At 36.8% G+C, this 17,006-nt stretch overlaps 1 protein-coding gene and 1 pseudogene across 1 annotated transcript in view; one reads left to right on the forward strand and one right to left on the reverse strand.

Annotated features, from left to right (window-relative positions):
- BNC2 (basonuclin zinc finger protein 2) overlaps positions 1–17,006 on the reverse strand; it is a 492,884-nt gene that overhangs the window by 252,525 nt on the left and 223,353 nt on the right. The window lies entirely within an intron of this gene.
- Positions 11,819–11,974, forward strand: LOC130026681 (uncharacterized; annotated as a pseudogene).

A 17,006-nucleotide genomic window follows, 5' to 3' on the forward strand; every position in this document is an offset into this window, starting at 1 on the left:
CAGTGTTCTTAACTAGGGGGAGTTTTGCCCATCAGAACCCACTTGGCAATGATTGCAGACATTTTCAGTTGCTATTCTGGGACAAAGGACAGGGTATGAGATTAATGGTATATAATAAATAACAATCAAAGAACTGCTAAATATGCTACAAAGCCCAACATGGTACCTAGCAATAGAGAATATCTGATACAAAATGTCAATAGTGTCTAGGTTGAGAAATCCCACTCTAGCCTATTCAGGAAGTACAGAGAAAGAAAATGTCTATTTTTAAAATAACAAGGAACAAAGAGTACACTGGAGGAACCCAACTCATTCATAATAGCAGAAGACAAGAAAAGTGGTTAGAGAGAAGGATTAGATGAAAATGGTGAGATCACAGGCCTCAAGGGATGGGGATAGGTCACTCCTTCCCATCTCAACACCTCTACGAAGTCCTGGCTGTCACACCCACCAGCTGCCTCTAGGTGCAATTCAAGCACATTAACAAGGTCAAAATCCAGAGACTCTCAAACGAATCTCGGAACAAAACAGCTTGCTGCAGAGGTTTCTCCGGACCTTAAATTATTTAAAATTTTAGAATTCCAGGAGCGTGCTGCCACGTGACAGCTCATGCTATTCATAACAAGCAATACAAAATAAATTAGCATCTGTATGTGGGGAAGACTTGAGTGGTGGTGGGAAAATCTGAAATAATGGTGGCGGGGAAGTGTAATGGTGGTGGGATTCATGCTGAAATATTGAATGTAATCAATTATTGTCAACTGCTTTATGGAAATAAAATTTTTAAAAAATGGTGCGATCATGCTAAAGAGTTTATTTCTCATCGCACAATTTGAGCAAAGAAATTGATGTGCATGTCACATTATCTGGTCACACAACAAAAGTGGACAGCTTAGAGAAAGATGAAAGTTTAGCTTGAAATAAAGAAATAATAAAAACTTTTATAAGATACATGGTAGTGGGAATTCAGACAAATCAACAGGGAAACAGCAGAGCTGATAAGACAGAGTAGTCTAAATGAGCTTTTGTTTCAGCTCTGTATAAAATATAGGCAAATGATGATGATTCTGATATCCATCAGTGTCTCACTGGATGAAGACATGGACAGAGGGAAACAATTAGGTTTTCATTAGGTTTTCACTGTTCAAGTTTTGGCAACCAGAAAATCTAACCTAAGAAATGTGGAGCTGTATATGAAATCTGAGATAAAGAAGTAACTTGGATGATTATCAATAAATCAGCAAGAATTTCAAATAATGAGACTATTTAAATGAATATTAAAAAACAATATGATTGGAGAAATGAAGAACAAAAGAATCAAAAAACTTCAAGGAGAAACAAGGAATGGTCAACAACATTAAATATCAGTGCAAAATCCGTGAAAACAGAAATTCTTCTACAAGAAACGTCAGATAAGGAGTAAGCTCTCCAGAGATGCTGCTGCTGGGAAGATGAGAAACGAAACTTAGGTTTTGGAATCTAAGGTAGAATAGGTGAAGACGAAATTAGTTTTATATGTTCTTTTTACTGGAGATTGAGATCTTTTCGTTGGGGGAATGCAGTGTAAGGGAGAGGCAGGTATTAGGGATCTAACCCAGAGTCTTATTCAATAAAATTCATAAGGGAAAATGAGAGAAAAGAAGTGCCAGAACAAGTATAAAGGTATGACATGGTCACCTATGAGATGAAGAAAATGGACTAAAATGAGACTTATCTAAATCATAAGAAAAGACATAGAAACAATAGGAGAATCTTTTACCTCAATGATAATGTGAAATCTCCAAAGATAATAAACTGGTATCAATAAAATTATACATACAAATATATATCCATAATACCATTTATCACACTAAAAATCTATAATTTGGATGCCTGCAATGGATAGTGGGTCTTTTTATCTCAGGAGGCTGACATTACAGATGATAATGGTTTTTCTTTTTCTAATTTCTTATTTTCCACAATAAGAATGTTTAATACATGATTTATGATTTAAAAGGTATTTAGTAGAAAAATGTAGATTCAATAGTAATTCTACAAATCTGTGACAAGAGAGAATAGAGTTTTCATCCACAAGTGCAAGGAGAAACAAATTTAAGAGGGAGATGGTGTCTCCTCTTCACCACATCAACTATATGGCAAATCAAAAAACAATTAAGTGGGCAAAATGAATAAAATGTTCATTATTAGATAGAATTAAAATTTCATTAAGTATTACTTAGTGTGTTTTTGCAATAATCCCAAAATATGGAAAGAAAGAAAAATAGTTAAGTAGGGACAGAGGAGTCAGAGGAAAAGGAAAAATAAAACTTTGAATAGTTGTTGTATTTTAGTTAATTGTCCTAACTGTCTTTGTGAAACAAGGATACTCAGTTTATACTGCTTGAAGCTAAAGCACTCATGAACTTGGCCAAATGCTTGTTTCTACCACAAATAACTCCCATATCATTTAGTATATCACCTTCTAAATTCCTTGTCTTTTTGTTTTCCATCCAAATGGCCAAAGTCACAATCATAGAGAAAAGTTCCAGTGTCAAATTCTTAGCAATTCCCTTATCCTTCCCATTCTGGGAAAGATCACAGGTCTGCAAGTATGTGCCCAACCCTTTCCGCCCCTGCATCAAAAACAGCTTGGTCTGTCTCTGAGGAAAAGGCTGAATTTTACCTCATTAGCTGATTCACCAAAACACACATTCTGTCAAATATCCAGTGTCAGTGCTCATTTCACCCAAATACAGAGGGCACTTTTTCTTAAAAACCCTGTTCTTGTTCCCTTTTTCAGTAAAACATTAGCAGTAGCAGTGAAACATATGACTTAGTGACATGAAAAGTATTAATAAGGCTTACTGTCTTAAAATAATCTACAAAGACACCAGAGAGAATACAGCAGGTAAGGCATTTGTTTTGCATGACGCTAACCCAAGTTGGTTCCTCAATAACTCATATGGTCTTCACGCCTGTCAAAAGCGAAAAGTGATCTCTAAGCACAGTGCCAGGTGTGGTGTAGGTATATCACCTAGATTCAGGAAAATATATAGCTAAATATATTTGGAGAGCAACATAGATGCATGACAGCATGGTGGTAAATAAGAGATGGGAAAAATGTAAAAACATGTACATATGCATGCATGCACACACACAAGCACTTCATGCAAAGGGCTCTAAAATAGTATTATATTAGACTGCATAGTGTTTTCACATGAAAAAGGCTGTCCTCTGTATTTCCTTGTGAAACTTCAGGACCTTTGAATTTGACCATCACTTCTCTAGATCACCAAATTTGTTCCTACATCTAAGACTTTGTAACTGACTTTCCCTTTGCTAGAATAGTCTTTTACTAAATAAGTGCAGGCTCAGTCTCTACTCTCTAGTTTTACTTGTTTCTGCTCTAATATGTATCCTCAAAGCTGATTTTTCTGATCACCCATCTAAAGCCCCCTTCCCATCCCTTTACTCATTCTTCTTTACTCCAATAGCTTTATTATATTTCATGTCTATTTTGTTTATTGTTTACTGTATCCTTTACTGGGAGCAATAACCAGGAGGAACACATTTTGTGATAATTCCCACAGTAACCTCAACAACCAAACTGGTACCTGAAACAGAATTATATGGTCAATTAATATGTTAAATGAATACCACAGAATTATTCCCTGAAGATAATTTTATAAATTTCACTTTATTTTCCAGGAACTTTCATCCACATAAGGGACCCCTTGATAAGTTTTGCTCTGAATGTAATAGTACTTAACACTCTGGCCATGATATTTCCCTTACTTTCAATGCCTTGTATCTTCCCCTTAAAAATTACACATCTCAGAACTGTAGAAGAAAAAAACCTTCAACTCTATCAAAAAATGGGGAGAAGAAATGAACAGAAGCTTCCTCAAAAAAATACAAATTGGGCTGGAGCGATAGCACAGCGGGTAGGGAGTTTGCCTTGCACGCAGCCAACATGGCCAACACAGGTTCGATTCCCAGCATCCCATATGGTCCCCTGAGCATTGCCAGGAGCAATTCCTGAGTGCATGAGGCAGGAGTAACCCCTGAGCATCACTGGGTGTGACCCAAAAAGCAAAAAAAAAAAAATACAAATGGCCGAAAAGCACATGAATAAATGCTCTACACCACTAATTATCAGGGAGATGCAAATCAAAACAACAAAGAGATATTATCTCACACCATAGAGACTGACACCATTCTTTTTTTTTTAAATTTTTATTAGTGAAACACCATGAGGTACAGTTGCAGACTCACAAACCCTTGTGCCTGTGTTTCAATTATACAATGATCAAATACCTATACGGACACACATTCAAAAGAACAAAACAACCAGTGCTGGCATGGATGTTGGGGAAAAGGGACGCTGTTTCATTGTTGGTGAGAACGCCAAGTGGTCCATCCTTTCTGGAAAACAATATGGACATTCCTTCAAAAACTAGAAATTGAGCTTCCATATGTTCCATCAATACCACTTCTGGGAATATATCCTGAGAGTGCAAAAAAGCACAGTAGAAATGATATCTGCAACTCTATGTTCATTGAAACACTGTTCGCAATGGCCAGAATCTGGAAACAACATGACTGCCAAGAACAGACGACTGGTTAAAGAAACTTTGGAACTTCTACACAATGGAATACTATGCATCTGTTAGGAAAGATGAAGTCATGAAATTTGTTTATAAGTGAATGGTCACGAAGAGTGTCATGTTCAGTGAAATGAGTCAGAAAGAGAGGGACAGACATAGAAGGACTGCACTCATTTGTGGAATATAAAATAACATGAGACCAACAACCAAGGACAGTAGAGACAAGGGCCAGAAATATTGCTCCATGGTTGGAAGCCTACCTCAGGAGGAGAAAGCAGCTGGAATAGAAAGATTCACCAAGTCAATGATGGTTGAAGTGATCATTCGGGATGGGAGATTTGCGCTGCAAGTAGATAAAGGACTAAACGTGATAGCCTCTCAGTATCTGTATTACAAACCATAATGCCCAAAAGGAGAGACAGAGAGTATGGGGGAAATTGTCGGCCATAGAGGCAGGGGGAGGGGTGGGATGGGGCTGGGAGATAGTGGGGACATTGGTGGTAGAAAATGTGCACTGGAGAAGGGATGGGTGTTCGATAATTGTATGACTGAAATTCAAATATGCAAGTTTCGTAACTACCTCACAGTGATTCAGTGAAAAAATAAGTAAATAAAAAATAAAGTTAACTGTCAAGTAAATGGGGAAAAATTCACATCTCTCAAACATCAAGGACTATGCTTAAAATAGAGTTCCTTTTCCAACCTTATTCCATAGAAAACATTGTATCTCTTATATTGCTTCTTTTAGTTCTCTGGTTCTTAGTTCATAGGACAGTATTACTAAACATCATTTTGTTTTGTTGGATTTTTGATTTGGGACCAAATCCCAATAGCTCAAGGCTTACTCCTTGGCTCTATGCTCACGAATCATACCTGGTGAGGTTCAGGGGACCAAATGGGATGCTGGAGATCAAACCCAAGAAAGAAACATTCAAGGCAAATGCCCTACTTCTTTTCTATCTTTCCAGCCCCACCGTTTTGCATTTTTTAAATGTGCACTTCCACCACTAAGGGAAAGAGAAACTGCTTACGGTATCCATTTGCAATGACCTGTAATCAATTTACACAAATAAAGATGAGAGAAAGAAAAAAGGAAATGGAGGTGGAATTGGACACCCAAAGAAGGCATCAAACAAACTGATATATGATCTCACTTATTCCTGAGCACTGAGTAGTACAAATATTAGACCCTGCCCCCCTTTTTAGTACCAGGAATAGAAACCAGGAGCTCACTCATGTGAAGCATTTACTCTACCCTTAAGTTATGATTCCAGGTTCCACTGCTTCCATTTTAAAGATAAGATACTAAGGCTCCACACAAATCACTTGCGTTCCCAAGGTCACATGGTAAACGTTCTAACCTAGGCTTTCTTTCCCTGCTAGAAATAAGTGGCTTGTATTTCCCTCCCTGTGTTACCTCCAAAATTGTAATTAAAGAAAATTCTCAACTTTTAATGAGAAGTCCTGGGTTTTAGTCCTTGCTACTTTTGTGGGTTTAACTGGGCATGCCATATATTGAGTCTAAACTAGTTTTCTTATATATAAGATGGCAGATAATGACTACCTGCCTTAATCACAGTTGGGAGACAAACCTCAATAGCACAAGGGAAAAGTAACTAGTAAACTCTACAGTACTGTATTATTTCTCCAGGAGAGAAGTCAAATTTGGGAGAAATCACATTAGAGAAGAATGTGTACAGTGCTCTGTCTCGTAATATCAGAGGCCATATAGGTGTAGTGTTATCTGTTGCCTCTAGAAAGGTAGAGATTTTGGTAGATTTTGTTGCAAACTCAAATCACCATTTATTTCTATTGCTTTGGAGATACATGTCATTGTTATACTTGTTGTACACTTTCTTTTCTGTATCATCTATCAATTATTTGGTATGGCAAAATTGTCTGGATTATTTGGGAAGGGGGAAATAAGTCACAGTAGTGCTCCAGTGTTATCCTGGATCTATGCTCAGGAATGATCCCTGGTTTTGTTCAGGGGACCGTATGTGGCGCCAGGGATTAGAACTTGGGTCTGCCATAGCCAAGACAGGCAAGTGTCTTACCTCCTATTATCTCTCCTGCCCCAGACTTCTCTGTATTTAAAAGATCAGTAAGTTAGTATTTCAAATGTCTACAAATATACATGGGGGGAAAAACCAATGACTTTGTTTGTACTCCAGAATTGAATTTTTCTTAATATTGAATGAATTTAGATAATCTAAAATTACTTAACTCAGATTCTTAGCCAATTATTCTAGCTTCAAAGACAACAGATTAGGGTCTAAGTTTAGGTGCAGAGCAACATACTTAAAAGCATCTTCAAGCCTCCAGTAATTTTTAATGCTACAAACATGTTTCCTTAGAAAAACAATAGGATTTAAGGATTTACAAGGTGATAAAAAATTTGAAATGATAACCACTTAAAAAGAAGTTTTGATTAAATCTTTAAACTAATACTTTCCCTGTGATACTAGTAACACTGATTACTTATTCCAATAGATTGTGATAAATTTAAAACATTTTAGAAAACAACAAAATGATAATATATCCTACAAATTATACAAACAGGGAACAAGATGACATGGTCGCATCCTACTTATCAGACTATATCTCCATTATTTTCTTTAGACTTAGGCATCACACTTTTTCCCCCCAGGGCTTTGGTCATGACTTGTGGTGCTTGAGCTCTAATCCAAACTCAGTGCTCAGGAGAGAAGACTATATAATACCAGGAATCTTGTCCAAGGCTCTCAAATGCAATGTACGCATTCCAATACTTTGTGCAAACTAATCAACTGTAGGAGTCATACTTTATGGCAAAGACTGATCAAATGTAGCACAGCCAGAGATAACTAGTAAAACAACTCTTCACAGGAAAAAATTTTCAACTTAGAAAAAAAGTAAACAATTGTCACATGATGTCATAATTTTTCACTGTTCCTTCCTTAGGAAAAAAATATATTCTTAAATAAGTTTGCTGAATCATGACTTTTAATAACACATTAAACAAATACTTGTAAGCCCTTATTTTTACTACTTTGTACTCTAAGATTAAGGAATACTATAAAGAAAACTCATAGTATGGGTCACAGTCATAGCAAAGTCATAGTCTCAAAGAGATGCTTATATCGACTACACTGTCTCTAACCACGTAATCTGTTTCATTATAAAATGCACTAATCTCGATCATTCTTGGGTGTTATTCTCCTATTTTGTTACTTTATGTTCCCCAGATGAATTCAATCTTTCTATGTCTATCCCTTTCTTTCTGAGTCATTTCGCTTAACATGATACTATGAAACAGTTTTTTAAAAAAAGACTTTACCTTAATAAACAACTTCCTGTTTGAGTAAACATATAGGAATTTGTCTACGGGAACTTGTATAATGTCTTCCCATAAAATCCTGCTATATTAAATAAATGATCCAAAACAGAAGAGGAGGTAATTTCCACTCAGAAAAATACATAGTCCAGCTAACTCATCATTCTTATTAGAGATCTACTAAATTTTATAATTTTATAATCTCATTAATCTCATTAATCCTCAAAGCTGATTTTATAATCTGTCACTGTCACTGTCCTCCCATTGTTTATCAATTTGCTCCATCGGGCCCAGTAACATTGTGAAACTTGTTGTTACTGTGTTTGGCATACCCAATATGTCACCGGTAGCTTGCTAGGCTTTGACTTAGGGCTAGACACTCTCAGTAGATTGCTGAGCTCTCCGAGAGGGGCTGAGGAATCGAACTCAGGTCGACCAGGTTGGCCGTGCGCAAGGCAAACACCCTGTGCTATTGCTCCAGCCCAAGTTTTCCAATGAAAAAAGAAATACCATGACATGAAAAAAACTAAATGTGAACTGCTGAAGGCCCTCATTCATCCCAAAACCTAGACACACTTGGTAATGGTTCCATGTTGCTGACCTTTATCACCTCCCCCTGTAAGGTAATAAAGATACCTCCTTCCTGTCCTTGACCAGTCCTTGACTTTCAAGTGCCCTGATAGTTGCACCTTAGCACTCTAATCCATTACCCTCCCTGGCTCCTTCCACCTGATATACACATTCTAAATATAATGGCTGTTTCTCTTCTATCAAAGAAGTTATTATGTATAATGTTGTATATGCCCTACCTATTCTAAATCTAGGGAATTCTTCATTATATAGGAGAGGTATTTTAGACATCACAATAACTGGGGCTAGAGAGATAATACAGAGGGTAAGGAGCCTGAATCGCATGTGCCCAGCCTGTGTTCAGTCCCCGTCATTACATGCTGTCCCCCAAGCAACACCAGAAGTAATTCTAACTGCAAAATCAGAAGTAACCCTGAACATCATCTGGAGTATGTAAAAATGAGCAGAGACAGCACAGTGGGTAAAACACTTAGTCTTGCATGCAACCAACTGGGTTTGATCCCTGGTGCAGCATACGGTCCCCTAAGCTCTGCCAGAAATGATCCCTGAGTGCAGAGCCAGGAGTGAGCACTGAGCAACACTGAGCGTGGTCTGAAAGACAAAAAATAAATTATTAAAAAATAACTACCCATCTATACCAGACCACTTTCTTTAAGTTGAGCAGTCCTCACTGTTTGAAATTATCTTATGTTTCCAAGAACAAAACCATTTATGTTTGGGGCTGAATGACCCAATAACCCAATGAGTGATATGGCTTCAGCATGCATGAGGGCTCAGGGTCAATCCCTAGCATTACATGGTCCTCCAATCCCTTCCAGAAGTATATCCTGATCACAAAGTTCATACTACCAGGTTTTTTGATGGCCCCCCTCATCAAAAAACAGTATGTTTAATACCTGACTAGCATTATTTGACTAGCATCATGAGTTTATGTAAAAGACTAATTTGAAGACATGAAAATTCATATTGTCAATTAATTTTCTAATCAAAACAAAATGTGCCCCACCTTCTTAAACCAAACTACCAAATATCATAAATCTGGGCACATTCAAATTAGAATCATTTATAAATATATCATTTGGAACTCCTCCAAATAAGACCAAAAACTCTCAGACTATACTATGCTCTTCTCTTTCTCTTTCTTTTTCTTTCTTTCTTTCTTTCTTTCTTTCTTTCCTTTCCTTTTCTTTTCTTTTTTTCTTCCTTTCTTTTTCTTTTTTATTTTTAGGGAAGGAACCTCATTTCCAAGCAATACCCAATGCCCAGTGGCTGCTCCCAACAATAATTAGCTAATCACTCAGAATGGTTCAATGCTAGAGCAGTGATAAAATGCTACTTGGGCCCAGAATACTGTGGGTCACCAAGGCCATTATCTGATAATGCACAGGGTCCTCCAATGCTATACATGGCAAGCTCTGGGAAACATGCTGTGCCAGGGATTAAAATTGTGAGCTCAGAATGTATGTATCCCAGTCTTCTGTGCTCTCAGGATCTGTTCTACTTTCTTCAGAAAAGTCAAAGTTGGATGTTCCACCATTTTTGTTTATCTATAATTAAATATTGAATTAAGAAAAAATCGGGGCCAGAGTGATAGTACAGCACATAAGGTCCTTATCTTGAATATAGCCACCCTGAGATTCATCCCTGGTATACCATATGTTCCCCCAAGTATCACCAGGAGTGATACTTGGCACAGAGATAGGAGACAGCCCTGAGCACTCCTAGATATGGCCAAAAAAAATTAAAGAAAAGCAACTCTAAAAGCTCTTTAAATATAGATAGATACATAGATAGATAGAGAGAGAGAGAGAGAGAGAGAGAGAGAGAGAGAGAGAGAGAGAGAGATCTATATATGTGACTATATGCTTAACTTCTAGGAAATCATCACTAATTATTCAAAGACACTTCCATAATTGATTCTTTTCTTTACTCAGGGGAGGATGTTCCCAAACAGTGCTAAGGTGGCCCAGAGCCCTTTCTCACAATTCTCAAATAGGCCAAAGTGAAATGCAAGAATGTAATGGTATTCAGGCCTTAGATGGTACTAGGGGTCTTCCCATTTGCAGCTCGCAGTACTGGGGGATGAGGGTTGGGGATGGGTGAGTGCAGGGAGACAGATCTCTCCAGGGCTGCACATAAGGAAGCTCAGAGAATTTAGCCATGAACGAAGTATACACCCTAACTTCTGTACTAAACCCTACCATGATTAGGGTTTTTATTTGGGTGGGAGGCACAACTCAGAAGTACTCAGTATTCTTAGTATGCACTCCTGGCTCTGTGCTCAGAGATTATTTGTGGTGGTGTTCAGGATACAATACATAGCACCAGAGATCAAAACAAGGTCAGCTATAGGAGAGACAAGTATCCTATTAACACCTGTATTATTTCTCTGGCCCCATAATTAGCTAATTTACAACAAAGACTTAAGAAATAAAATGAACTGTAACGATATTCAAGTCAGATCTCTGAATACTTTTGTATAGTTTGGATATTTTTATATATTTTATATATAATACAAAAGATCTGAATTCTGTCTCAATCAAGAGATCAGGTGGCTTTTAGGACTTTTTCCTCCATGAAATTTTTTCTTTCTATACAGGGCTGATTTCTATAATGTTCTCCTTCAGAGCTGTATTTTCAACTCTTGGGTTTTGATATCATCTTTAATTCTATGTTCTCTCCACTCCAATAATTTTTGTATTATCTCTTTTAACTATATCTTATATCTTATGTTAGTTCTCGTCATAAATACTTTAATAAATATACTTCATTTTTCAAAATAGCTTTAAAAAATACAGACACCAAAAGGCCACTGACAAATATTTTCATTTTTGTCTGTTGGTTTGGTTGGTTTGGTTGGTTTGGGACCATACCCTGCAGTGCTCAAGGCTTACTCCTGACTCTGTATTCAGGGATCACTCCTGGCAACTCACAGAGGTAATATGTGGGGTGCATCAAAACCCGGTGTCAGCCATGCGCAAGGCAAGAGCCCAAACACATTTCCAGTCCAAACACACACTTTCAATTATTTGAATGCTATAATAAAACAGGCAATGCTATAAACATCTAATATATCTTTACAATTAAACAAAAACACCTTTCAGTATATCAGAGGTCATATTTCATTATTAAGACCTACGGGGTGATTCTGTAAAGCACTTCAACACACATTCAGCTGATTCAGTATGGTTTTTTTTAGTTCAACTATGGTATCAAAACAGCAAATACTCTGTTTCACTAGCAGAGTAAGATAAAATCTACACTAATCTATTCAAAGATTCACACACGTTTTTAGGTGATATATCCTATAAAAAAATTCCATTAAAGCTTTGTGCAGTTGGCAGTATCATAGCCAATGAGGTTTGTCTGAAGAACAATTATTGTTAATTTGAAACTTTTCCCAATACCCTGCTGTGACAACTTGAAATATAGTCGGCAATGGCAAAATTATCAAGTTATGTTCTTGCCCTGATTTTATATACTTGTATCTACCAATAAACATTGTGATAATTGATAAACAATAAATAAAATCTTAAAAATTCCATTAAAGAGGCATAAATATTAAATTTTAAAAGAAGCACATTTTACTCATTCACACATATTTTCTAAAACTACTGTCATTAGAATTCATACTCTTTGGCTGTTTATCCAAGAATGTAAGGAGACGTTGATGATACACCTTCTTTATAAACCAAGTACTCCTTTGCAATAATAATACATGTTTATTAACAGCTAGCCAATATTTGTACTGTGGTCTATGATTATTCAAGAGGTTTTTCCCCATTGCAAATTTAACCAGCCCATACAAGAACAAAATCTGTAATCAGGCTTTTGTTGGTTCTGTACAATACTCAACTTAAGATAGGCAGTGCTAACAACAAAAGTATTGTTAATGGACAAGATAATCAACAATGTGGTTAATTGAAAATTAACAGTGAGGTTCTGTACTTAGTGCCAAAAGTAATCATTTGCAGTAGTCACCTTCAACAGTCCAAGAAAGTAAGTCAATACTCAATTATCGAAAAGTGGGGATTATCTGAGCAAATAGTACTTTCAACTTCTTATTGACATAATTAAATTGAAGGAGATTTAGTCTTTTGATAACATTTCATTTTCTCTAGCATTTTTTTCAATATAATCAAATAAGAATTGTCTTAAAACCACAACACCTACCAGACACTTTTAATATAGAAAGTAAAAAAAAAGATATACTTTAAATATAAGAGAAAAAGCAACATGGTATATGTTTTTAATACCTAATACACCAAAGCACACAAAAATGAAGAAAATTTTATTCTTTCCCTAAAGGAGAGTACTTTTCAGTTGTGTGTTGATTTGCCACTCCAATGACTACAGAAAAACATATATTTAAAAACTGGAACCAGAGGGGCCAGAGAGAAAATGTCCTAGGGAGGGCTTTTGATCCATGTGGTCGACCTATGTTTGATCGCTGGCACCCCATTTGGTCCCCCAATTCCCCGCGAGGAATGATCTCTGAACTCAATGTCAGGAGTACGTCCTGGGCACAGTCAGGCATGCCACGCCTACCCCTCCAAAAAAAGGAACTGGACTAAAATTCTTTTTGTATGAAATATTCCTTGGTTTTCATGTCCTCTGTAACTCAATGGCATAAAAAAAATAGCATTTAATCAAACAATTAAGTATTAGCAACCATCCTAAATTCCAGCTATGATGACTAATGCTGAAGCTCACAGGACAAAATCTATCCATACCTTAGGAAGATCACAGTACAAATCTAAAATGTTAGCTTTACAAATTAATGAATACAGCAGGCAGAGTTTTCTTAGAATAAGGGGCATACCATAGGAGCCAAATATATTATTTTAATGCATAAGGAAAATAATTTTAGATAGGATGTCAGAAAACTATAAATGTTACTGTGGTACTATGCTCCATATTTTATTCATTAAGCAATGAGAAAGCTGTCACTGCTCCATGGGATCTCAGGGTCTACTACTTTCAAGTGAAAAGGGAAAATACTTAACAATCTTAGGAGGTGCTTTAAACAATTTAAAACTTCTCTAAACCACGATTAGTTCAATCACTAGGTCCATACAGAAATCACATCTTGAAACATTACTGTTACCATTATTGTGGAATTTAGGTTCTGATTTTGATGTATTGAGTTCTTTTCTTGTCTCCTCTTACTCGAAGATGTATAATTTGGGTCGGCTGTATTCTTTCAAAAGAAGAATTGGCAGTATGGTTGCTGTTACTTAGGATAAGTGTATAATCTCGCTGACTTTCTCTTGTTGGGCAAACTGCCCAGTGAATATCAATTTTTAGAGCTACAAATATGGTTTTAATAGATTCACAGATTTCAAATTATTAGAATTCAGATCATGTCTCTCCCAGGGTGAGTAGATAATTCACAACAATCCATGTAGATGCAAAGGAGATGACAATTGGATCAATCTATGTGACTAAGCTGACAGTGTTTCATTGCTCATCCTTTCTCTATAGTCCACCCCCACCTTAAATCACCCCACCCCCATTTTCCATATGAAAAAAATGCCTCTGTCCACGGGAGTTCAAATTAGTCATAATATCCACTTTAGGGACCAAGGAAGACTTACTGTAAATCAGCCACTCAGAAACCACATTTGACATATTTTGGTTATAATGTAACTTTAAGTTGCATAATATTGTACATATTGATTGAAGCTGGGGATAATAATGGAAAGCAATTGTCATACATTGAAAGTGACCAACCACAAAACAAAAAATTATTCCTGAGGAGCCCACAAAGGGAGTCATTTTTCTTGTGATCTAAAATTCCCATACTCAAACAGCATTATATTCTATCACACCCTTAAGGCTGCAGTTTGCATTAAAAGTGCTAAGGGATTTAAACCTCAACTATTCAACTTCCTAAAACTTCTCCCAAACTTTTTCCCAAGAGAAAATTCTAGCAGAGCAAACGGAGTTCTTTAAACACCACTGTCTATTCTGAACTGGAGCAAAGAAGAAAACAGAAGAACATCATACAGGGTTACAACTCTTAACTAATTGAGGATGTTAAAATTATGCTAGAATCACTTTATCTTTTCCTTTTCCTTTTAAAAATGATAGTTTATTATGATAATTATTACACTGTCAGATACTGCATAATGCATTTTATTGATTTAAAAAGAACTGAAGTGGTCCTTCCAACTTATATGTACAGAGGAAGTTTTCTTCTCAATATAAAATTCTTAATGTATCACTCATAAAACAAACAGCATGGGTCTCTTTAAAAACCAGGAACAAGGAGCCAGAGCAGTAATACCGTGGATATGGAAATTACCTTGCATGTATCCAACTGGGTTGGACCCCTGATAGCCCAGATGTTCCACTGAGCCCTTCTATGAGTGATCCCTGAGTAAACCTGAGTACTACCAGATGTGGTCCAAAAAAAAAAAGGAGGAATAACCAGGAAACAAATCAGATACCAAAAAGCAATAATTATGAGCAGTTCATCCACTTATAAGATATAAAATGTTAACTAAATTTTAGAATGAATGGTAAGAAATGATGTAGTTTCTATATGATCTATGATCAAAGTTACCATCTAGTAATACTTGGATCATAACCCCAACAAAATATTTAACTATCATAAAAAGAACACATAGTATTTATACAAATCAAACCTTTTTATTGAGTTGGCTTCTGAAATCAATGCCATGTCATATAAGCACTAAGATCAGGCATACTATTTTTATTCCACTAAGGACCACTTTTCAGTTTTCTTCTACACTTTTTTTTTGAATCACAGTGAGATACACAGTTACAAAGTTGTTCAAGATTGGGTTTCAGTACTATAATGTTTCAACATGGGTTCCTTTATCAGTGGACATTTCCCACAAGCCCCCCGCCCCCCTCACACACACACATATTCCCTACTTTTGTGGCAGGGCTTTTCTTTCTTCTCTTTTTCTCCTCCTCCCCCCCCACCCCCAACTATTTCCTTCTGGGCACTATAGTTTGCAATACAAATACTGAAAGGAAATCATGTATATTCCTCTACCTACTTTCAAAACTCAGTTCTTGTCCAGAGAGATCATTTCTATTATTGTCATACTGGTCCCTTCTCTACCCTAACTGCCCTTCACTCCCCAACACATTTGTGGCAAGCTTCCAATCACTGATCAATCTTTCTGGCCCATTTCTCCTGGCCTTGTATATTAGCCTCATAGGACTTTTTAAAAAATATATACCACAAATAAGTACAGTCATTCTATGTCTGTCTCTCACCTTCTAACTCATTTCATTCACCATGATACTCTCCAAGTCCATCAAACAAGTTGCATAGTATTCCATTGTGTAGAAGTACCATAGTTTCTTTATCTACTTACTCATCTTTTCTTAGGTGCTCAGGTTGTTTACAGATTCTGGCTACTGCCCTATACTTTTCTCTAAGTTTTTGGGTTTTAGTGGGGGCTGGGGGTTGGGCCAAGCTAGCAGTGCTCAGGACAACTCCTCACTCAGTGCTCCAGAAATCATATGCAACATCCAGAATTTGAACCAGGTTGGCCAGAGGCAAGTACAAAGGCCCATCTCTTGTATGATCTCTACAGTCCTTTAAGTCTCAGGTACCACTGTTTTGTGACACATTAAATACACCTATTTGGGCTGGAGGTTTAAAAGAAGTATGTAGAACCGAGAAAAACTGAATTAAAAAAAATGTGGTGAGAATTTGGATCTGTGTTTTAAGATCTGAAAGGGGCAAATCAGACTATGACAGAATTATGCTTAATAACTTTTCTTTCTCCTTATTTTTCTTTATTTGGGGGCCACACCCAGCTGTGTTTGGGGATTACTTCTGGCTCTGCACTCAGAGAACACTCCTGGTGGTGTTCTGAGGGCCACATGGCAGGCCAAGGACCAAACCAGTGTTGCATACAAGGCAAGCAGCCTACATACTGTATAACCTCATTGCATTTTGTTATTACTGTAGTTTGGTTTAGTTTGGGAGACACACCTGGTGGTAGTCAGGCACCACCCCTGGTAGTGCTAGTGGGCCATATGTAGTGCTAGGGATCAAACCTGGGTCAGCCACCTACAAGGCAAGTGCTTTCCCAGCTGTACCATCTTTCCAGTCTCCTAATACCTTTTTATTCAAAAGATTATAAAGAATAATGACCAAACAGGAATCTGAGAGCATTCATTAGGCTGGAGTGCTTTCTTTTTACGCAGGAGGGTCAGGTTTAATCTCTAGTATACAGTCCCTTGAGGAACACCAAGAGTGAGTACCATGTTGAACTTGACCAAAAATCCTCCCCCCACCAAAAAAAAAGTAACAAAGCAGTAAACAAATCTTCCCCATTTCAAAAACATGGTGCACTTGGAATAATGTATGTATATATATAAGCATTTTTCTATATAAATGGGTAAGATATATATATATAGTAGCTATATATAACGCAGATTCATGTTCTTCATGAAAAGGAAATGCATCCCTTGAAAATCACTGGATGTGTCCCCAAAATAAAAATAAAATAACTCCTATAAAA

Source organism: Sorex fumeus, unplaced genomic scaffold, assembly GCF_029834395.1.
Source record: "Sorex fumeus unplaced genomic scaffold, SorFum_2.1 ptg000034l, whole genome shotgun sequence".
In the NCBI taxonomy this organism is placed as follows: domain Eukaryota; kingdom Metazoa; phylum Chordata; class Mammalia; order Eulipotyphla; family Soricidae; genus Sorex; species Sorex fumeus.